Below are 23,496 nucleotides of genomic sequence, written 5' to 3'. Positions count from 1 at the left end.
CCCACTTGTCAATTTTGGCTTTTGCTGCTGTTGCTTTTTGTGTTTTAGACATGAAGTCTTTGCCCATGCCTATGTCCTGAATGGTACTACCTAGGTTTTCCTCTAGGATTTTTATGGTATTAGGTCTAACATTTAAGTCTCTAATCCATCTTGAATTAATTTTCGTATAAGGAGTAAGGAAAGGATCCAGTTTCAGCTTTCTACTTATGGCTAGCCAATTTTCCCAGCACCATTTATTAAATAGGGAATCCTTTCCCATTTCTTGTTTCTCTCAGGTTTGTCAAAGATCAGATGGCTGTAGATGTGTGGTATTATTTCTGAGGACTCTGTTCTGTTCCATTGGTCTATATCTCTGTTTTGGTACCAGTACCATGCTGTTTTGGTTACTGTAGCCTTGTAGTATAGTTTGAAGTCAGGTAACGTGATGCCTCCAGCTTTGTTCTTTTGACTTAGGATTGTCTTGGAGATGCGGGCTCTTTTTTGGTTCCATATGAACTTTAAAGCAGTTTTTTCCAATTCTGTGAAGAAACTCATTGGTAGCTTGATGGGGATGGCATTGAATCTATAAATTACCTTGGGCAGTATGGCCATTTTCACGATATTGATTCTTCCTATCCATGAGCATGGTATGTTCTTCCATTTGTTTGTGTCCTCTTTTATTTCACTGAGCAGTGGTTTGTAGTTCTCCTTGAAGAGGTCCTTTACATCCCTTGTAAGTTGGATTCCTAGGTATTTTATTCTCTTTGAAGCAATTGTGAATGGAAGTTCATTCCTGATTTGGCTCTCTGTTTGTCTGTTACTGGTGTATAAGAATGCTTGTGATTTTTGCACATTAATTTTGTATCCTGAGACTTTGCTGAAGTTGCTTATCAGCTTAAGGAGATTTTGGGCTGAGACAATGGGGTTTTCTAAATATACAATCATGTCATCTGCAAAGAGGGACAATTTGACTTCTTCTTTTCCTAACTGAATACCCTTGATTTCTTTCTCTTGCCTGATTGCCCTAGTCAGAACTTCCAACACTATGTTGAATAGGAGTGGTGAGAGAGGGCATCCCTGTCTTGTGCCAGTTTTCAAAGGGAATTTTTCCAGTTTTTGCCCATTCAGTATGATATTGGCTGTGGGTTTGTCATAAATAGCTCTTATGATTTTGAGGTACGTAACCATCAATACCGAATTTATTGAGCGTTTTTAGCATGAAGGGCTGTTGAATTTTGTCAAAAGCCTTTTCTGCATCGTGAATTGTTACACATAATGCCTAAATAAATGCTTCCAAATATTGAGATGTTGGAATCATGTAAATGAGCTGTTCAATATGCAATCCGTATTAACTTTGTTCTGACACTTTGGAATTATACAGGGACTCCTTGAATGTACAGTAGTTAAGAAGAAATTTCACAAGAAATGTCAAAGAAAACAATAACAATAGATATTCTTTAGGAAGTATTTTCTTGGAAAAATGTTAGTGGCAACTCAGTTAGTGGCAACATGAGTATTTTTTTTGAATTATATTATAATTTAAGTTTTAAAAATATTTTTTCAGCCAGGGGTGGTGGCTCACAACTGTAATCTCAGCATTTGGGAGGCCAAGGTGGGAGAGTCACCTGAGGTCAGGAGTTTGAGACCAACCTGGCCAACATGGCGAAACCCCATCTCTACTAAAAATACAAAAATTATCTGGGCATGGTGGCATGCACCTCTAGTCCCAGCTACTTGGGAGGCTGAGGCACGAGAACCACTTGAACCCAGGAGGCAGATGTTGCAGTGAGCCGAGATCATGCTACTGCATTCCAGCCTGGGCAACAGAGTGAAACTTCATCTCAAAAAAATCCCCCAAAAAACCAAACAAAAAAATTCTATCTGTCTATCTATCTGTCTATTTCTCTCTCTCTCTCTCTCTCTCTCTCTCTCTCTATCTGCATGTATATATACACACACATATATACGTGTGTATATTCTGACTCATCCATTCATTTGATTTAGAATGAACTGATTTCCAACTTATATTTAGATTTATTTTCTTCAGATTTATTTTCAAATTTCTGAAACCCTTTTGAAATATAAACCAAAGAGCATTAAGGATATACACAGAAGAGTTTGAAGCAAGCCTACATAAAATCAATGTCCAAGTAGGAAACTTGGACATTGAGAGAGAGTTTCTATTGAATTTAAATTCTAAACTTTGTCGCAAGAATATTTACTATGTGCCTCTCTGAGGATTAAAAAACAAGCCCTTAAATATAGTTTTGCAAGTTCTGAGATTATAAGCCACCAATTCCTAATACGTTCCATTTTAAAAAAATAATTAGAGAAACCTACTATAACTGAACAAACATTGAATAGATTTTTAAAACCAAATCATACTAATTATATACAGATTTAGAGTGACAGGGCTGCAATTTGTGATCATACCTGACTCTGAAAAAGCACAAAGTACTCTGATCTGTCCTGTAAGATAGATCTCCTTCTCTCATTCATTGATTCATTCATCCAGGGAGAATTTTATTCAATGAGTGTTTATTGAGTGACTATTATATGTTGGGCACTGCTGGATCACAATGGCTGGTATGGCCTCTGGGTGCCATTGGTGGAGTTTCTGTTATTACCCTTTCAATATAACCCATCAAAGGGGCAATTTAAATAAAATAGAAATAAAGATAAGATATACCTCTCAAAATGATGTAGTTTCAAAAATGAGGTTTTCAAGTTGATCTGACAAAAAATCCCCATAAATTAGTTGTTTCACTTTTAGGAAAACTGCCCAGGTAGAAGACTGAAACATGATAAAATTACTCAACGTCTACATAGATTCAAGAAGCAGACCTTTTTTGATGAATACCATTGAGTTTGTTTCACTTAGGGCTTAAATATTTTTTAAAAAGAAACAGCTATTAATGTTCATCCAGCCTCAGAATGCTAGAAGGAAAAGGAGAACAGATTTGAATCCCATTCTTCTGTTCGGGGTGAACCTATGAAGGTCCTTGCCATATAACTCAAGAAAATAGAATTTTCTGAAAATATTAATGTGCTGGCAGTGCATAGGCAACTTTGTGGGGACTTGGGGACATGTTTGTGCATTGCAGATGGAGAAATTTAAAATATGCAAGAGCATAACAAGGAGTTGGTGGAAGGACTGGACTTTTATATATAATTTGATACAACCTAATGAGAGTGTTTGAGATGTTTGAGTTAAAGTTAGCATTTAGACAATGACTCAAGTTCTCAAATTTTACCTTATAAGGCATATACTTTATATTATAAAACATTATATTGTATGTTATTCTTCTAATAACAAAGATTAGTCTTTTCTTCCCTTTCTAGATAAGGAAACAAATTTATGTGGTGATACAGCTAAGTGCTTTTATAAAACCACAGAGGAAGGAGAGACCATGCTAGGCTGGAGAAAGGTCAGGAGGGATCAGGGATGACATTTGTCCTTGGCAGTGAAAGATGGGCAGGAAAGGAATATGTACAGGGAGGGGGAGGTGAGACAGGATGAGCCATTCATGGAAGTAAGAGATTGGGGGAGAATTAAGTGTCTAGTTTGACAATATTGTAGGATGCGTCAATATAAAGGGAAGAAAAGGGAATTAAGGCTAGATTGTAGGATGAGATCAGATAATGGAAAGTCTTAGATGCTCTAATAAGCAGTTAGACTTACTAGGTTATTTTAGGTTATTGAGTAGAGAAATGACATGATCAGAGAGGTGCCCAAATACGATACTCTGTGGGAAAATCTATAGGACAAAGGAGAAGGAAAGGACCAGAGTTTGGGGATCAGTTAGGAGGCTACTGCAGTCATTTAGAGGGGAAGAAAGGTGAGTCTAAGTGGGGTGGAGGCAGCCACGATGGAGAGGGAAGTGCTCTGATTTGAACAGAATCTGGACCAGATCAGGTAAAAGAAGATTTGATTATTTTTGAGAAGGCACTCAGCAGTGCTTGTCAAATAGTGGGTATTTAATACTTGTTTGTTGAAAGGTTATTGAAAGCCACTACAGGACAGAGATCTGCTCTCCGGGGCCTAGGGTGCTGAGTGAGCTAGAGGCTGCTGGGAGGACAGCAGCCAGCTATTCAGACTGTGGGCTATGGACTCCTGCCGGACTACAGACTGTGTGGCCAGACTGTGATGAGAACAGAAATTGGAAGTAAGCGTTTAGAAATAGCTATAGCAGTTTAACAGAGCACTTTTATGTTTTTTTGTCCTAATATTAAAGAATTGGGTCTTGTATTTCGGTTTTTGTTTTTTTCATTTCATTTTTTTCTCATAATTGATTTTTATTGTATTTCATAAAAGTATTATCTTCAATGAATTGTTAAAAAATGGATATTTTATGACAGAATGTTTGAGAAGCACTGGTGCCAGCCAGATATCCCAGTGGAAGTAAGAGTGAATTTGGATTCTGGGAGTGCATCTAATCATGGATTGGTGGGGGGTGTTCCTCATTGTGGGGGCATCAGGTTGGTACTAGTCATGACGCTGAAAATCTATACCTATAAGGTGATGATGTGGAAGCAGTAGAGTAAGGCTGACAGTAGTTACATTAAGTATCAAGGCCCCAGCAAAATGGCCTGGTCTTCAGCTGGGGCACCTTGCCTTAAAGGGATGCCCTGGAATGTGAGGCAGGGAAACTATTTAGAAGTGAGGAGTACAGAGCAGCAGCCCAGGTCTGTAGAATGGGCAGTAAGTGGGGAGTATGACTTTTCAGAGATCACACAGTTAAGGAGGTCACATTCTGTGTTTGGGTGACAGGAAGGTGGGTCAGGGTTGCCTGGGGTCCCAACATGAGTGGCCAGACCACTGATACAGCTTCATCTCAAGCTCTGAGGAGCACAGACCAGGAGCCCCTCAGCCATTTAACAAAGAATTACCGAGTCAGGTGAGAGGCACAATCTAGCTGTTAGGGATACTTTGGGAAACAAAAGAGAAAAGACCTCCACTCTCATGGAGACTACATTCTACAAGAGAGGCAGGCAATGAAAACATGAAAAAAGTATCCAACAGTGGCAAATAATACGCAGAGAATCAAAGTGGGGTGATGTGACAGAGAGGGAAGAGGGAGTACTTTAATTTGGCTGGTCAGTCCTCTCTCTCTCTTCTGATGACACTGAAGCTAAGATTAGAATGGCCAAAAGGAAATGGCCATTGGAGGTTCTGGGGGAAGGTCATTCCAGGCAGAGATGCTACGATGAAACAAGCCTGCATAATGATGTGAAAGAAAGGGAGGCTGGAGAGCAGGAAACAGGAGAGCGTAAGTGAGGAGATCAGAGAGGGAGGCAGGTGTCAGTTCTAAATGGGCTGGGGAACAAGTGGAAGATTTTAAGCAGAGGAGTTGTCTGGCTAATGTTTTGAAAAGACCACTCTGGCTGCTGCTGGAGAACGGGTTGCGGGAGAAGTACATAGCTACTGGATGAAGGAGATGTTGGAAGCTGGCTGGCCTGTAGCAACAGAAGTGGAGACAAGTGGTTGTAATCTGGAGTGGTTTGCACTGGGAGGTGGAGTACACAGGACTGGACGAGTGATTTGATGGGGCAGCTGAGGGACAGGAATAAAGAAACATTTCCAGTTTTTTGGGCTTGAGCAATTGGGTGAGTGATGGTGCCATTTTCTAAGGTGAAAAAGACTTGGAGAGGAACATGTTTGTTGGTAGGAATTAAATAGTTTATTTTGGCAAGTAAAGTTAGATAGGTATAGTGGAAAGGTCAAAAGAAAGCTGGAGTGTGGAATTCTGGGGAGAAGTCAGAGCTTGGAATTTGGATTTGGGGATTGTAAGTCCTGGATGCATATGTAGATAGAGGGAAAGAGGGGTACCAAGAGCAATATGGGGGGCACACTAACCCTCAGAGTCAAACACAGAGGAAGGACTCAGCGAAGGAACTGGAGAAGGCAGGATCTGAAGTAGGAAGGAAACCAGGAGAGTATGGTGTCCAGAAGCCAAGAGAAGAAGGCATTTCCAGAAGGAGGCAATAAGCAGTCCACTGTGCTGAGAGTAATTGAGGAAAGGGCAGAGAAATGACCAGTGGTTTGGCAACACAGGGAACCCTGGGGCTGTGACAACCACAGGGTCAGAGGAGTGGTGCAGATGGAAACGTGGATGGAATGGTTTGGGAGGGAATGTGAGGTGGAGGTGTTCAGAATATGACTTTTGAGAAATGTTGTCCTAACAAGGAATAGAGTGTAGGGAAAGTCTTTTAATAGAAGAGATAATACAACAGGTCTGTGTGCTGATGAGAATGATGTAGTGAAGAGGGAAAAATCGCAGGAAGGAGTGGGATGAAGGAAGGAGGAAACCTTGAGAAGGCTCAGATGGTAGAATTCAAAGCATGGTGGGGAGGAGCTAGTCTTTGAGAGGACCAGGACACTGTCCATAATACAGAGGAGACGCTGAGAATGGGGGGTGTAAATGAAGATAATTTGGTAGATTCCATGATTTTGTGGTGGGAATAATAGGCAGTTCCTCTCTGGTGGCTTATCTTTCTCTGTGAACTCTGAGGCAAGGCTATCAATAGTGAACGAAGATGCTAGTTGGTGGGGGAGGTGTGTAGGATGGTTGTACAAAGAGAAGTGGGAAACAGTCATTTTGAAGAGTAAGAAAGGAAATATACTAAAGAAGTGTTATGCGTAAATATGACATTTGTGGTGGGGATTCAGTATGGAGTGTGATGAGCAGAAAGAAGCTACTGCTGTTTAGAATCTGCTGCCTTGGAAAAGATGAACTCAGATCTGTGCCCAAGAAGCCAGAACCATCATCATGTAAGTGAGGATAGTGGGGCAGTGCATATTTGAGGGGGCTCAGTAGGATTTGGGTTCTGATTGCATTGGGGAGTGGGGTATGAGAGAGAGAGAGAAGAGGGAATTAAGATAATTTTAAAATATATTTTTTTAAGAGACAAAGTTTCACACCATCACCCAGTCTGGAGTGCAGTGGTGTGATCATAGCTCACTGCAGACTCAAACTCCTGGGCTCAAGTGATCTTCCCGCCTCAGCCTCCCGAGTAGGTAAGACTACGGGTGTACACCACCATGCTGGGCTAATCTTTAATTTTTTTTTGGTAGAGATGTTGGTCTTGCTATGTTCCCCAGGCTGGTCTTGGACTGGGTTCACGTGATGTTCTGACCTTGGACTCCCAGAGTATTGGAATTACAGCCATGAGCCATCACACCTGGTGATGAGATGTGACTTAGCAATCACTTCCAGGTTTTGCGCCTGGGCCACTGGAGTGATGGTGTCCCCTTTAGCCTGTGTCGTATGTTTTGTTTCAGGAAAACAACTTAACTTTTGGGGGTTTCAATTCTCTGATTTGTAAACTGGTTAAAATAATCCTAGTTTTTCATTTCCCATTGGATGTTTGGGATTTTTACATGCAGTAACATCTGGGAGAGGGCTTGGAAAGCTGCCAAGCACCATGTAATTGTTATCCTGGTCACAAAATTAAAAGCAGAGCCTGGGTTTTCGCGGCTTTGCGCTGTCATCCGGCCTGTGATAAATGCTGACTGGCTTCCTCGGCTCGCAGTGACTTTGATGCACAGTACCTACTCTGCCCCTGTCGTTGTTGTCATGAGCCTTGTCAGTCAGGGTCTGAAGTGAAACCCACCGATCTATGAACTAGGGCACTGGGCTGTTTACTTCAATGTGTTTGTGTTTGTTTATATATATGTGCATTTAAATTATAAATATATATAATAGAAAGTATAAATGTATATATATTTAATAAAAGTATAAATCTATGTATTTATGGAAAGTATATAGCAAGCCTCCTCTTGGGAAGGCGATTTCAGCACTGGCATATGTTCTGCTGTCTAATTGTGCCTCTCAGTCCAGGAGCTCCGCGGTACCTGTGGTTCCTGAAAGAGAGTTTGACAGGCTTCAGGAAAGGGTTAGTGCCTCTTGAACTGGGGAGATTACAAAACGAGCGTGGGCCTAAAAGGCTCCACAGAGGCAGGCAGCGGGATGGACAGAGCGGCTCAGAGGGAAGGGACAGAGCCGCTTTAATGTGCTAATGAGGGGAAGCCCAGATGCCAGCGGGCTCAGTGGAGCTCTTTGTGATGCCGGGTTCCTGGGGCTGGCTGGAGTCTCTGTCCCTATCTGGATCCTGCTGCAGGCCGGGGAAACACTGCGCTCTTAGAGAGGGGCCCTGCCCTCCACAGATAGCCCCGTAGACCCTCGGAACGTGGGTGGACGGGGAGGGCGTGCGCGAGCCTCGGGGCTGGGTGGTGACTGGAAAAGAGGGCGCCAGGAGGCGGGGGAGGGGCGCTCAGACGACAGAGGACGGGACGGGGGCAAGTGTTCCGCGGGGTGTGTGGGGTCAGAGCTGGAAAGGACCTTTGCAGCTTCGCGAAATGAACCGTTTTTCCTCTACAACTGCCAAGCTCGGGGAACGGCCTTCAAGCCCATCCAACAGGAGATAATCTGTCCTTGGAACTAGTGCAAGTCAGTTTTTAACTACTTGCGGAGAAAGTCTGAAACGTCACAACCAACCAAACAAAAACGACCACCTCCCAGTGAGTGCTGGAATGAAATTCATGTTCTGGTTATTTCATTCAGAGATGGCTCCAAGATTGCTAGATGGGAGGAGTTAGAGAACCCATTGAGTGGCAGCTGGGTCGGGGGGGGTTGTCTTGAAATTGTGTTTGCCTATCAAGAACACAGCGCAGGATTTACAAAGAGTATGTTTACTCGTACTGATCCATCTGCTAATGAAAAGACTGGGTAACCGGAGCCCCTCCAGCCACCCTTAAATGCTGCCTCTAGATTGCATTATAAAGTCTGGGGTCATAACTGTCTCTGGAAATATAAGTTCGCAGATAAAATAGACAGATGAAGATCATCGATCCATGATATTGTGACCTTTTGTGTCCTATATTTCCTTTCTGAATATTCGTGGGGGATATATAAATATTTAAATTTATAATATAAATATTATATATATTATATATGTTATTTCTCAAATGTATATGAAATATTATTTGTAATGAGTCTTTGTCTGTTCGTCTATCTGAACCTCCTTTTGTGTCTTGCTCTATTTCTCTTTGACACACACACACATATACACACACACTTAGACGGATAGGTAGAGGATAGCCTTCCACTTAATTGATGATAGCCCCCCCAACTTTTTTTTTTTTACCATGTTTTTTGGGAGGAAGAGCTCAAGAGTTAGTTCAAGAAGAATGATTCATTTTTAAAGTGCTTCATTTCTATTTTGGAGTCACACTGAATTGATACCACCTAAGAAAAATAGAAGCATTCGGTGTAGAATTACCCATGAGCTAGCTATATTTGGAAGTGTGAATGCACCTGTAGAACAGTCACCCCATAAGGGGTTCCCCCCATGTCCCTGAGCCATATATGGCTTCGTTATAACACTTCAGTTCCAGGTGACAATAAGTACTGTGGCTTGGATTTCAGATTTTACTCTTTTTTACCTGTTCTAACAGTTTGTGTGAATGTAGTGCCTTTCAGGCAAAATTCTTCTATTTTATATAAAAAATTTCTCCTTGTTGCTTCCCATCTATTTCCTGCCCCTAATGGGATACATGCCTTTTGGATTGACCTTCCTTAGTGAAAGCTGGGCGGTTTCAAGCCTAAAGAAGTATAGGCAATGAGGTGCTTGCTTGCACTGGTTTTAGAAAATTGATCATTTGCAACTCTTAGACTGATAAATGAACTCATTTGTGTCCAATGCAAAGAGACCCAAATTATTACTTCCCTGGCCCCAAAGTTAATTGCAACCTGAAAACATGCCTTCCACAATGGCAGAAGAAAAACACCATTTTAATGCATTTGTAGCAATGGGTGTGAGATTGTTCATTTTGGATATCAATTGTCAAAGAAAATAGTGATTATAAAAAAATGTAAATGGGAATGTAGGTAGAGTAAACTGGTGTACTGGACTTGCAATTGATTAAGCCTTGGCTTGGTGAATTAAGACAACAACAAAAAAAGATTTCTTTGCCAAATTGTCATCTTTATTGTCACAGCTAGAAAGCTGTTCATTGGAATTAAGATCCAAGGATTCTCTTCCTTTTTAGTTGCTATTGAGCAAGCATGTAAAGGCCAGAGTCTACAAAGTACTTTTTTTCTAAAAGAAATTTCCATTGCCTGGTATATTCCACTACCAAGAGTGGTTGGAGGAGATAACACTTGTTTAATCAATTAGTGGTGTGCTTAGGGTAGGCTGGGGAAGACAAGCTAAGAGAGTTGTATGGTAGTTAGGTAGTCCCAGCTCAGAGTAAGCAAGGAGAAGGGAGAACAACATTTTCTTATTGTCATTCATAAATATGTTCCTAAACAAGTTCTACCAGTTAGATATTAATCTGCATTAAATTTCTTCTTTATATTCATCACCCTGGGAAAATTAAACAAAATTAGATTTATATCATTTGCATGTTACTTTAAGGACAGTGTAGTCCTAAATGTGGTTAGCAGATGCAAACAAGTATAAGGTTAGGTCCCTGATCTCAAGTATACATATATTTTTATTTGTATATATTCATGGAGTACAAGTTCAATTTTGCTATATCGTTAAGTATATTTTAATTTCGTTAATCAGTTATTATTTTAGTAATCAACTTGATTGCTTTCCCTTTAAGAGCTGAAATCAGTCACAGAGAAGGATGGGAGCATTACTTGAAGGCATCTTTAGGACATGGGACATTGGACATTAGGACAGGTCTGACTGCAGTGCAACATGCTTAGAACTTGTCCTATCACCGGACTTTCATTATGTGGGATAATTAATATCCTCTTTGAGCCAAGTTTAGTTGGGATTTGTTTAACTTGCAGCTGAAAGCATCCCTAAGCATCTTTCTGTGTTACCAGCAGCCACTTTATGACCATGAAGTTGGAGTTTTACAGGGGAGCAGATTGTATCACTAGAGAGTTGGAAACAATTTTGAGCTAGCAGAGAGGAACACCTAAGCATGGAGAGCTTAGAGATCATCTTTGCTATCTTTGAAATATGTTCAGGACCCTCCACCAATGGAATCAAACATCATTTCACCAGATTTTCAGAGGCACACTGGTCAATAAATGTTTGAGAATATATCTGTGCAAGAGCTATGCAAATTTTGACAAGTTATCTGAAATACATGGTTTCTAAATCCCTGCTAACTCTTAAAATCCATGATTATACATGACAATACAGCCTAAAGTCCTTCTGACAAATCAGATGAAGTTTATTTCTAAAGCATATGTATAGTCTTTCTTCTTAATGTGCTGGCACCTCAGAATAAAATTACAGCCCAGCCATTTCAGCACTCATTCTGTATGTGCTTGTGGCCTAGAGGCAGACAGCCAATGCAGAGAGTTTAGAAGTTAAACGTCTTGTGTGCTAAAGCTAAGCTCCAAAGAAGGAATTATTAGATACCTCAGTATATTGGGATAACCTTGCAAAAGCGGGCTCGGTTTAACTTGGCAGGTTTTCTGTACTGGAATAGAATGGAATTTGACATACATGTGTGTATATATACACACACACACATATACACACACACACATATGTATATATACACATATAGGAATAGAATGGAAATTGACATACATATATACACATACATATATGCACACATATATGTATATATACACATATATGACTAGAATGGAAATCGACATATATACAAATACATGTATGTACATACACAGGTATATATACACATACACATAACACACATACGTGTGTACATATATACACATATATATGTGTATATATATGTATATATGTATACACACATGTGTATATGTAATGTATATGTGTATATATACGTATGTATATGTATGTGTATATTATATATGTACACATATATGTATGTGTATATATGTATGTCAATTCCATTCTATTCCATATATGTGTATATATACATATGTGTATATATATATTTAAAGTGTCAGTTAACCTAGTTGGCTTTTAAATTCCTGCTCCAGAAAACACAAATGTAGCATCTTGAGGAGCAGGGCAATGCCGGAAGGGTTGTTTACTGTGACAAGCTTTCTTTTCCTCTCTCTAGTATATGTTGCTTCACTAAAGCAGGGTGTTTTATCCAGTGTGAAGTGATAGAAACTTGCTTTATAATATTATCAAGAATCTGCCTACATAAAAAAGAATAATGAAGTCATTTGGCTTACATTTTTGATATCATTTGTATTGCCTCTGTGCAGGGGTAGGTGAAGCAGTTTCTATAGCTGCTGTAAGCAATAAGCCTCTAAATGTTAAATGCTGACTCAACATAAGCATGTCTGCAGAAGAAGATGATTAACTTGAAGAGAAGCTAGCGTCAGCAAGAAGAAATTCAACCACACGTTCAAAAGGAATATAGAGTATTTACACGTGACATCTTCAGAAGCCACCTCAGAAAGAGAAAAACGTAATTGTGTCACATAGAAATAAGTGTGTTCTCTCCCTTCTATCGTTGACATTTGAGATTTTGTTCCCCAGAGTCTTGCATTGGTTTTTTCATCTAGTATATCCATCTTACCTCAGATATTTAATCTAAGCCAATTAGTTTATGGCATTTGTCTGGAGTCCAGGGCATGGAGATTGTTGTTGGTCTTGGGGTGGGCAAAGGTCCCAGGTTGGTACAACCAGATTGAAGATAAAGGACTTGCATTTAGATGGGGAAGGAGCTGTCTCTTTCTCTTGCTGAATTTGAGAAAGCCATTCTGCTACCAGCTGCTAACAGTAGCCACTTTATGACCATGAAGGAAACCAGCAGTAGGATGTTACTAATGCTAAGGACAGCAGAGTGGACAGAAGGAAACCAGCTGGGTCCTTGGAGATGTTATTTAGCAACTGATTGCAGTGCTACATGCTTGAAGCTTGACTGGATTGTCATTTTGTGGGATAATTAATATTCTCTTTAAGCCAGGTTTAGTTGGGGTTTAACTTGCAGCTGAAAGCATCCCTAACTAATATACACCTCTTTTACTCTGGCCTGAGACTGATGACCTTTGAATACCATTCAGGACCTTTTCATTTCTTTCAGTCTGGACACATCTGTCAAGGAAGAGCAGGGGCAGGTTTGCTCGAGTGTGTGATGTGCAGGGTGGTTTGCCCAAGATGTGGTTCCGCTGAGGGTAGAGAGAATGGGCTCTATGGTAGATGTCATCCATACTGGTCTGTGTATCCATACCAGTCTGTGGCACCTTTGATAATCCAAATCAGGTCGGATTAGACAAATATATTGAGGAGCTTGAAGTACTGGGTGAAATGTCCCCACTCCATGTTGTCATCCATTTATTTATTTGATAAGCATTTCGTCTGAGCCTGCTTTGCCCAGGCTGGTGCTGGCATTGGGTATATGAAAGATCTCACACAATATAGTAGAAAACCATGGGAGCACTCAATAAAAGGAGTTGGGAAAGGCATCTAAGCATATGACAGTGATATGGTTTGGCTCTGTGTCTCCACCCAAATCTCATCTTGAATTGTAATCCCTATAATCCCCACATGTCAAGGGTGGAACCAGCTGGAGGTAATTGAATCATGAGGGTTGTTTCCGCCATGCTGTTCTCATGATAATGAGTGAGTCTCATGAGATATGATGGTTTTATAAGCGTCTAGCATTTCCTCTGCTTGCACTCATTCTCTCTCCTGCTGCCCTGTGAAGAGATGCTTTCTACCATAATTATAAGTTTCCTGAGACTTCCTCAGCCTTGGGAACTGCTTGTCAATTAAACCTCTTTTCTTTATAAATTACCCAGTCTTGAGTATTTCTTCATAGCAGCATGAGAATGGAGTGATACAGACAGCTATGCTGACAACTAGGAAAAGAGGACATAGCCAGAATTAAAAGAGGAGTGTGTGTGTGTGTTTGTGTGTGCACGCGCATGTGCACATATGTGATGGGGTGGGGGTTATAGAGAATAGTGTTTTAGGCAGAGGAAACAATACATCAGAAGCCTGTGAGTGGGTGAATATGTGATGAATTCTGGGAAATGAAACAGGTTCAGATGGCTGCAGCCATATATGAGAGGAAAAGATGTCAGAGGCTGGAGGAGTAGGTAGAGGTCAGATCACACAGGGCTTTGGAAGTTTAAGTTGTGTATTTTGTCTTAAGAGCACTGAGCAGCATTGGAGACACTAAGCAGAAGAGTATCATGACTGATGTGTTCATAAGATCTGGCTGCCTGCAGTATAAACAGTGAATTTGAGTAGGGGAGCCCAGGTAGGAGACAGTTGCAGAGGAGAAATGGAGAGTTATGAGGTACTCTGAAGTTACATTCTAACTACCCTTTTTAAAACCATGGGGTTTTGGTAATTACTGCATAAAAGAAAGGTGAATCGAGTTTGATGCTGGTCAATGTTTGATTTCATTTGGTGTACCAACCTCGTGACCTCAGACAAGTTATCTAAACTCACTGAGCTTTAGTTCCATCATCTGTGAAATTACAGTAAGAATACCTACCTCATAATTATACTGAAGAGGATTAAAGATGGTAATGTATTTATAGTTCTTGGCACCATGCCTGAAACATATTAGTCATTATAACGATTAATATTTAGCATAATGCATGTGTAAGGAAGAAACACAAGAATGAAGGCAGAAGAAGAGAGTCTTTCTGAGCTCCTTCATGGTCTGAGAGTTGAGATTCACATGAAAATTGCGAAGTGTAACTATGGTGTTATCCTTTTATTTTTTGGGAGTGGGACTTGTAGTTATTATGTAGGCATCACATTTCTAATAATCTTTGATCCTGGAAGAAGCAGAAGTAAAAATCAAGACAAAACTGCTAAGTAGAACGTGTGCTTATTTTTGGCTACGAGGAAGAGGAGGGAAGGTGTGTTGACCTCACAGGGCACGGAGAGAAGGAGTCTTATCCCTGGGAGATGCTGGGAGCAGGGGCTTCAAAGACCTGTGCCTTTGCAGTGAGAACATTCTGCAGAGACACACCTGGAAGCTGATGAAAGTAGGTGTACATCTTTTAGGGCAGGGACTTATGTTTGTTTTTCTAATCACTTAGAACAGTGCCTGCCGTATGGTAGATATTGTAGTCAACAAATATTTGTTGAATGAATGAATGAAAGGTGATGGGATGGATGTCCTTCCACCAAGTTTTGAGTTCTGGGATTAAAATTTCTGCCGGGGCATAGACACATGCTGGGTTGGGTTCCCTCCATTTGTTGCCTACAAAGCAGCCTTGTATTTTCTATTGCAGCCATTAGAGGAGCTAATTAGAGAAGCTAATCAATAGCTGATGAACTGATTCATGGAGATAGATTTCTCAAGCCAGAGTTTGAAAGAAAAGAACAGATTCTTTCCTTGAGCTGTGTAAGCAGCTAATTTTAGTCAGCAGGTGTTGCAGCTTTTAAAAGGCATTTGGCAGGGTTTCCTTCTACTCCCATTTCATCCAAAATATGTACCTTTCATCCTTCCATTCCAGAAACATGCTGCTTTGTGAGTGTTTTCTGAGTAGAAAAGGGAATTGTGGGAAAGTGAATCAAGAAAAAAAGATGAAGTGCTTAGCTCAGAACCTGGCCCCGTGGAAAATGGGAAATAAATGAGAATGAATATAGAACTGCCATTCACAGAGTGTGGATGGAGGAAAGAGATTGCGGGTAGACACTGCTTCATGCTGAACGTGGAGGAAATCTCTCTGCATCACTGGAGATAATGTGTTGCTTTTAGCTTCCTCATTCTGAATCAATTTCTGTACCCAGAGCCTTGGCTTATAATTTTACACATCAATACCTATTTACTTAGGGAAGGGCCAATTAGTTTTCTTTATGCATTGCTTAAAAACAAACAAATCCCCTCCAAATCAATTGTTGAAAACAAAGTAACTTAATTCCTTGAAAAAAAAATTGATCCTTAGGGAAACAGTTTGATACATAATTCTGAGATGAGAACAAGGCCTCCAAAATAGTTATTTTCCATGATAAATTTCTAAGCATAAATTAGATGTATGCCAGAAGTTGATAACACATTTAAGCCATAGATACTAGTTTGCTCTATGTTCATACGGTCCACTGTGAGATGCCAGACTTAGGTCTTTGATGAAGACAGTATGGACATTTTTTGCTTTTTGGAGAGCAGTTGTACAAGTTAATCAAGCATGCTAACAACTTGCTTCAATGAGCTGTACATGGTCTGCAGTTATGGATCATGTCTCACCAGTACTACAAAGGGTTGGAGAACAGCTAGGTAGTCATGGTGATTGTGAAACTGGCCCAGTTGTCCCATAGAATTGATGTTTATAGTTTCTATTGAATAAACATAGAAATTGACCCTCCCTGTCTTAAAAACTTGAGAAACCACATTTGTCTTATCTGAATTCCTTTCTCAGAAAACCAATCATCAGGCCTCCCAGATAGTATGAAGGAACTGAAACTTACGAGATCACCACATCCGGACAATGAGATGCAAGACCCCTCTCCCATCATGATTGCCTTTCTGACCACTGGCTTCCTTTTGACCAACTCCTCTTTCTTACCCCTCTCTAATTCCTGTTTTTCCACATGTTACATTTCTTCCCCGCTATATAAACCCCTAATTTTAGTTTGTCAGGGAGATGGATTTGAGGCTGATCTCCCATCTCCTCAGCTGCAGCACCGGAATAAAACCTTCTTCCCTGGCAATACTCATTGTCTCAGTGACTGGCGTTTTGTGTAGTGAGCAGCAGGACTTAGACCAAATCCCTGGCATTTGGTAATAATTGTGTCAATAGGATCTATCTATCTATCTACTATATTTACATGTAAGTATAATATATTCACATTTGTATATGTGTGTATGTATTTATATGTATATGTGTGTGTGTATATGTGTATATATATGTGTATATATATAGAGAGAGAGAGAGAAAGAGAGAGAGATTGATTTACTTTAAGGAACCGGTTTTTGTAACTGTAGAGGATGGCAAGTCTCAAATTTGTAGGGCAAGCCAGCAGGCTAGAAACTCAGGCTGGGTTTCTATGTTACAGTCTTGAGGCTGAATTTCTTCTCTGGAAAACCTCAGTTTTTGCTCTTAAGACCTTCAACTGATTGGATGAGACCCACTCATATTATCAAGGGTTATCTGCTTTACTTAAAGCTAACTGATTCTAAATGTTAATGACATCTATAAAATACCTTCATAGCAAACATCTAAACTAATATTTGATCAAACAGCTGGGAACCATAGCTTAGCCAAGCTGACACATAAAACTAATCATCACGGTGATAATGACAATTAATGGTAATAGTGATGTTACTCTCAGATGTCCTGGAATTACTATGTATCAGCCACTTTGCTAAGTTCTTTACATTTATTATCCTGCTTAATCCTTTCAAACCATCTCCATTTTAAAGATGAAGATACTGAGCCAGAGACGTCTGCTAAATTGCCCAAAGTCACATAGATACCAAGTGGCATTGTTAGGGCTTGAACCTATTTGGATCTGAGCCCATGCTCTTACATAGCATTCTATAGAGCAGATATTCATTGGTACCATTTTGTTTTGTCCCTTTGACAGAAAGTTGACGTAAGCTAGGATAAGCAAACATGCAGTTTATTGTCTTATGTCCTTAGGAAGTCCAAGTTAAGTGGATCCAGGGGCTAAAAGGATGTTGTCTGGAGTCTACATTTTGCTCCATCTCTTGGCTCTGTTTCCTCTTAGCATTATTCTGCAGACAGGTTCCCTCTAAGAAGAAGGCAGGACTCATATCTTTTGATTCAACAAGTGGAGTAGAAATGGGCTTTCCTCTTCCACAGCATTGTAGCTGAATTCATTTTGTGGGAGCCCTGTTTTTAGTGCCTTGGGCTTCTTGAAAGGAAAGCCCTAAGCTATCTAGAATTTAAATATGTACTTAATTTTTTTTCTCTGATTCAAAGTACAGGACCTAGATAGGCCTCTTTTCCAAGCCTTAATGCTAAATTAGCTTCCCAGTAGGCGCCTGAACAGCAAAAGCAATCTTACAGAGGTAATAGTGTGACCTAGTGCTCGTTATCACTTCATGCTTCCTAACTGCTGATCACAGACTGCCTTGAAATATGACTGTTTGTATTCCAGTCTTATCTTCCTTCTTGACTGTGGCTCTTGGTGGGCAGGGCCCAATCTTATTTCTCTTAGTAATTCACTGCAGTTCCTGGTGGAGATTTCTGTTGCAGCGGGCACTGAGTAAGTGCTTCTGAGCAAGTGAATGAATCTGATCATTGTGGAGTAAAATAATCCATTGTATGCAGCACTCAGGAGTTCTCCTGTGTAATTTTCTGAAGGAACAGGCACAGAACAAGATTAAGGGCATTGGTTCTGGGTCAGGTCAGCTGAACTTGAGTCCTTTACCTTTTACCTTTTTAGCCTCTATACCCTTATCTGTCAAATGGAGATAGTAGCATCTACCCCACAGAGATGCTATGAGAATATATTGTAAACACCTGGCCTGTGGTTAGTTTTCAGTAGACATTGGCTGTTGTCATTATCGGTGTTGTTCATTGTTTTTGGTGCTAGGAGGTTACCACGCCCTATTTGAACGTGGCTCTGTTTGAATGGGTTTGTTGTGCTTATAATTGTGCCTCTATAACATATAAGAACTTAGGTCTCTTCGTGCTTGCGTTGCAAAAATAAATACCTTTTAAAAAACCAGTTGCTCCTTTTTATTAAAAGAATAATGTATATGTCAATAAAGCGGTTACAAAAACAAATACAAAACAATCTAGTGTACAGGTTGTTCTGCAAGGATCCTGATCTCAGGCATGATAAACCTGCAGCTGGTTCATCTTGATAATCCCCAAAGACATTTTTTCTTCAAGTTGACTGAATTATTTTCACTGTGATATGGCCCATTTCTCTCTAAGCTCATGGTTGACTAGTGAATTTAACCTTGTCATGTTCATTCTCTTATAATTCAGTCACTTCCTGACACATCATGTGATAATCTTTACTTTCCAACTGCATTCAAATCACTCACAGGGTTTTTTTTTTTTTTTTTTTTTTTTTTTTTTTTTTTTTAACTTTGCAGGTAGATCTACTTAATTGTGTGAGTTGGTGAAGGCAGGGTGGAGTGTGTCAAGGCTTCTCTGGAATCCACTCTGGATTTCTGGAGACGTGGGGAGTACCAGAAGTGCCTGCAGAGAGGTCTTTAGACTTGCTGCATGCAGTACAGACTCCTGAAGGAATTACTGCAGCCAGTTGCTGCTTAATTATTGCTAGTGATTTTTGAAAATCTATGGATAAAGAGTTACCTCCAGATCAGGGTGAGAAAATGCCTTTATTGTTTTTCGCTATAGTTGCCTAATACATTGCTGTGGTTTGAATGTTTTTATCCCTCCAAAATTTATGTTGGAACTTAAATCCCAAGGTGATGATTAAGAGTGGGGTCTTTGCAAGGTGATTAGGCCATGAGAGTTCTGCCCTCATCAATGGCATTGATGCCTTTATAAAAGAGGTTACAGAGGGCTGCTTGGTCCTTGCATATCTTCTGCCATGTGAGGACACAGTGTTCATCTTTTTTGCCCTCCCACTCTGTGAGGACGCAGCAAAATGCACCATCTTGGAAGCAGAGAGCAGCGCTCACCAGACACGAAATCTGCTGGCACCTTGAATGTGGATTTCCCAGCTTCCTGAACTGTGAGAAATACGTTTCTACTATTTATAAATACTCAGAATGTGGTATTTTGTTATAGCAGCAGGAATAGACTAAGAAATATATTTCAGTTTTTTTGACCATTATCTATATTTCAAGGAGTAGGAAACCAAGGCACATGAAGTTTAAGGTAACAGATCAAGTAGTAGAGCTGAGAGTTGAATTCAGACAGTTTGGCTTTAGTGTCTGTTCTCTTAACCATCATACTATACTGACATAGATGGCAAAAAAGAAGACCTTTTAAAACGTCTGTCATCTCATCTCAGATAAATTAACTTTCTGTACCCAAATCCAAGATGAAAAATGTTAGATAAACCAAATCTCAAGCATAGAGGCTTTTCTTCTGGGTGACCAAGACGTTAAAATCCTTCATTTCTAGAAATGTACTTTGTAGTATAATTAGCATTGTCTGCACTACATCTTTTCAAGGATGATATGAAGTTTTCAGGAAACGAAAACACCATATGGGACTTCCAGAACTTGGAGTAACCTGAAGTTGATTCCCATTTTCCTTTGGAGGTGACTGGCAAATGCAGTCATTAGGAAGCTCCTTTGACCCAAGAGACATTCGCACATATTTGAGTGGGATTCCAGGGCCCGTGAGCCAGCAGTTTTCCCAAGGCCTATCTCCTGTCCTGCACCATCCCAGATCTCCCAGATGGACTTCTCGGAAATTGCTGCTCAGAAAACTAGTGATAACAAAACAAGTTTCTTATGTTGATTTTACTAAAACTGTAAGGGTAAGCTCACGACTTGTTTGACTTCTGCTTTTTATGCTTTATAACTAGAAGCATAAATCTGTACAAAGACTTCTGATGCTCATGAAATAAATATGATGTATATTGAGGTATGTTACAGATGAGGATACAAACATTTATTTCTACTGAATTGATTCCTTTCTTGTACTTTTCACTCTGGTAGTGTCTCTTGGACATGTCTGGAGTTATGAGCCTTATATATTCATATCTTTAATAATTTATCAGTACATACCATATTCTATATTTAAACTCCTCTCCCTCCTGTTTGCTGCCTCGTGACAAAAGTAAACTCTACGAAGCTCTTCAAACTGTATTGTTTTAGAGTAGCAATTTGTCTTTAAAACAACATACTTAAGGGACTCCCATTTTCTTTTAAGCATTTTTTTAAGAGGGTATACCACACTCACAATATTTCTGCGTAAGCATAGATTTCTTGTGACGTAGTGGTTGCCATAGTAATTAATCACCTCCCAAAAAGAATAGTGGAGGATATAAATCCATGTAAATTATTCAGAACACTGGTTAGAACTGCCCTCTGGGCACCTTGGTTTATGAGAAATTTTAGAAAAAAAGGGATGTTTTCCTCTCTTTCGCCTTCATGGAAAGCAGGATAGAGAAAGCTGCTTTTGTGTTCTGATTGCCCAGCTCTCTCTCTTCCCACTGGTGAGTGCCAGAAGCTGAGCAGCAGTCAGGCAGCCATTGTAGCAGACAGAGAGGGCTCTTGTGATAACAAATTGCGAAATACACTTGGGTGTGGTGGGCTCCATGACTTTATGAATATTCTTCATTCAGATTCTAAACTGCTAGTGCACTTTCTAGGACCCCGTGTGAGAATGTAGAGCTTAGTGCTCACTGCTTTGGTGGATGTGCTTCTGCTTGTCCTGACCTATGTTTTGTTTCAAATTAAGGTGGAATCAGTAGACCACTGATTTCCATTCAATAGAAATAACAAAAGTGGAAATCATTTGGAAAGTTGGCTGTTGATCAGGGGTTTGCTCTGACAGAGTAAGGCATTGTGGAGGGAAATTCATGAACTACAGAAAAAGAGCTGCAAAGGGAATGAGCCGCTGAAGGGTGATCTCCGAAATTTAAACTGTACTGAGCAGTTGTTGTTGGGTATCTACGATAGGATTGAACTTTTTAACTGCTTCTTGTAAATCAGACCCATAGCTTTCAATTCTTTTAAAGACAGTCTGTGGCACTCAGAAGTATGGTGTAGTTTAGCGTGGCTGACATGAGCCATTCTTGATTGAAAGGATTTCTTACAGAAAAGCTAATGGAAACAGGTTAATAGGGTGAAGGTGTTTTTAGCTAGAACAAATGCAGGGATTCATATTAAAAAGATATTCTAGGACAGTATTGGGGAGATACATTATAAGAGAATGATAATTATTAAGGATGTATTTTTAGATATACTTAATAGTCACAAAAAAGCCTCAATAATTCATATATAGGTTTACCTCACTTTGCACAACATATTTTTAAAAGGAACTTGTAAAGTGAATTCTGGTCTCAATAAAAGCAAAGTTGCTTTGGCTGAAATTTAATTCTCAGTTATGAAATTCATAATTTATTATTTTAGGATTATATTTGTTTAAGATATAAATATCAAACATCTGAATAAAACAAACCATTATATTTAATGGTTTCATATAAATAAACTCTTTTCTGACATTGTTGTACAAAACAGATGTCAAGATATGAACATTTTTAATGTTTCACTCAACGGTAACATACAGAGTTCAGTGTTTAACCTGATAAAGCCCTATGGTGTGAAAACTACTCACTTGGCCAGGCATGGCGGCTCTTGCCTGTAATCCCAGAACTTTAGGAGGCCGAGGCAGGTGGATCACCTGAAGTCAGGAGTTCGAGACCAGCCTGGCCAACATGGTGAAACCCCCCCGTCTCTACTAAAAATACGTAATTAGCTGGACATGGTGGTGCATGCCTGTAATCCCAGCTACTCTGATTGCTGAGGCAGGAGAATCATTTGAACCTGGGAGGCAGAGGTTGCAGTGAGCTAAGATCACACCATTGCACTCCAGCCTGGGCAACAAGAGCAAAACTCCATCTCAATAAATAAATAAATAAATAAATAAATAAATAAAATAAACTAGTCATATAACCATCTGAAATAACTTATGCACAAATTCTACACCAAGAAAACCTACCACTCTTTTCCATTGGACAGATTTCTACTCTCATACAGCCTAGTCTTGGATACAATGGCTTTTTAAATCCACATTATATTAATTATACAGTTGATTTTTATTATTCACTGAAGTTATGCTCTATAAAGTTGCTGCAAATTAGTGAGTAAGCAAATACTGAATTCGTGAATATAGAATCGTTACTCCTAGGGGAAATACAGGGTTAGGCTCCTGTGAGCTACTGATGACAACATTTTCATCAACTGATCAATACATAACCTTTTAAAAATGTGTTCCTGTTGAAGACAGCTTATTTAATATATATTGTTGATTCATAAACATTGAGCCACAGTCAACAGCACTATAACTCATGACTGAAGGAAGCTTATCTAATATATGTATTTTCTTCTTAAAGCGCATCACAGCCTTTTGGCACCTAGGAACCAAGACCAGCACTTCAGCACTATACTTGGTGGAGGGGAGGGTGAGCATTTAAACAGTGAAATCACCAACAAAATGCACAAAAATGTGAAACATGGTACTAAAATAGACCGCAAAAAGGACACTTACTTATAGTATAGAGCTAAAACAAGAAAGCAGAGTGTTGCTTTGTTTGACCTCAGCTAGGAATGTGCACGTTGTGTGACTCAAATTTTTTGCCACTATAGATGTATGTCTGTGAATGATCATGAAAGTGGCAAGAGTATTGAAATGGGGTTATAAATAAGTTTTAGCAAGTAAGCAACTTCACAATTACGGAGTCCACAAACAATGAGGATCAACTGTACTTCTTTGAAAGTCACCTTCTCTTTGTTCAAACAAGTTTGAACAAAAAGATGTTTGTGGTTCTCTTGATTGAATTTGGTGCCCTCTCTTATGGGACTGGTTTTCTTGAACTATTTGATGATTCCTGTATGTGGTCATTGCTGTATTTGAGATTCCTTGCTTACTCACCTTTAAATAACATTTCTGCTTACTAGGATCTGCCTTCTCTGATGGAGGGGGAGAGCTGGGATGTGTTGCCAAGTGT

The 23,496-nt window shown here is 39.8% G+C and overlaps 1 protein-coding gene across 2 annotated transcripts in view; it reads left to right on the top strand.

Annotated features, from left to right (window-relative positions):
- SLC35F1 (solute carrier family 35 member F1) overlaps positions 1–23,496 on the top strand; it is a 400,531-nt gene that overhangs the window by 7,336 nt on the left and 369,699 nt on the right. Inside the window, exon 1 of one of the 2 annotated variants that reach the window (XM_050786550.1) lies at positions 8,278–8,500. The exons of the other annotated variant lie outside the window; for it this stretch is intronic. The gene's annotated coding sequence lies outside the window, so the exon portion shown is untranslated. Of the gene's footprint in view, positions 1–8,277; positions 8,501–23,496 lie in introns of those variants that run through there. 2 annotated transcript variants of the gene reach the window in all.

This window comes from Macaca thibetana, chromosome 4 (assembly GCF_024542745.1).
Source record: "Macaca thibetana thibetana isolate TM-01 chromosome 4, ASM2454274v1, whole genome shotgun sequence".
Taxonomy (NCBI): Eukaryota; Metazoa; Chordata; class Mammalia; order Primates; family Cercopithecidae; genus Macaca; species Macaca thibetana.
The sequence above is the reverse complement of the archived record's forward strand: the minus strand, read 5'-3'. Positions and strand labels throughout refer to the sequence as shown.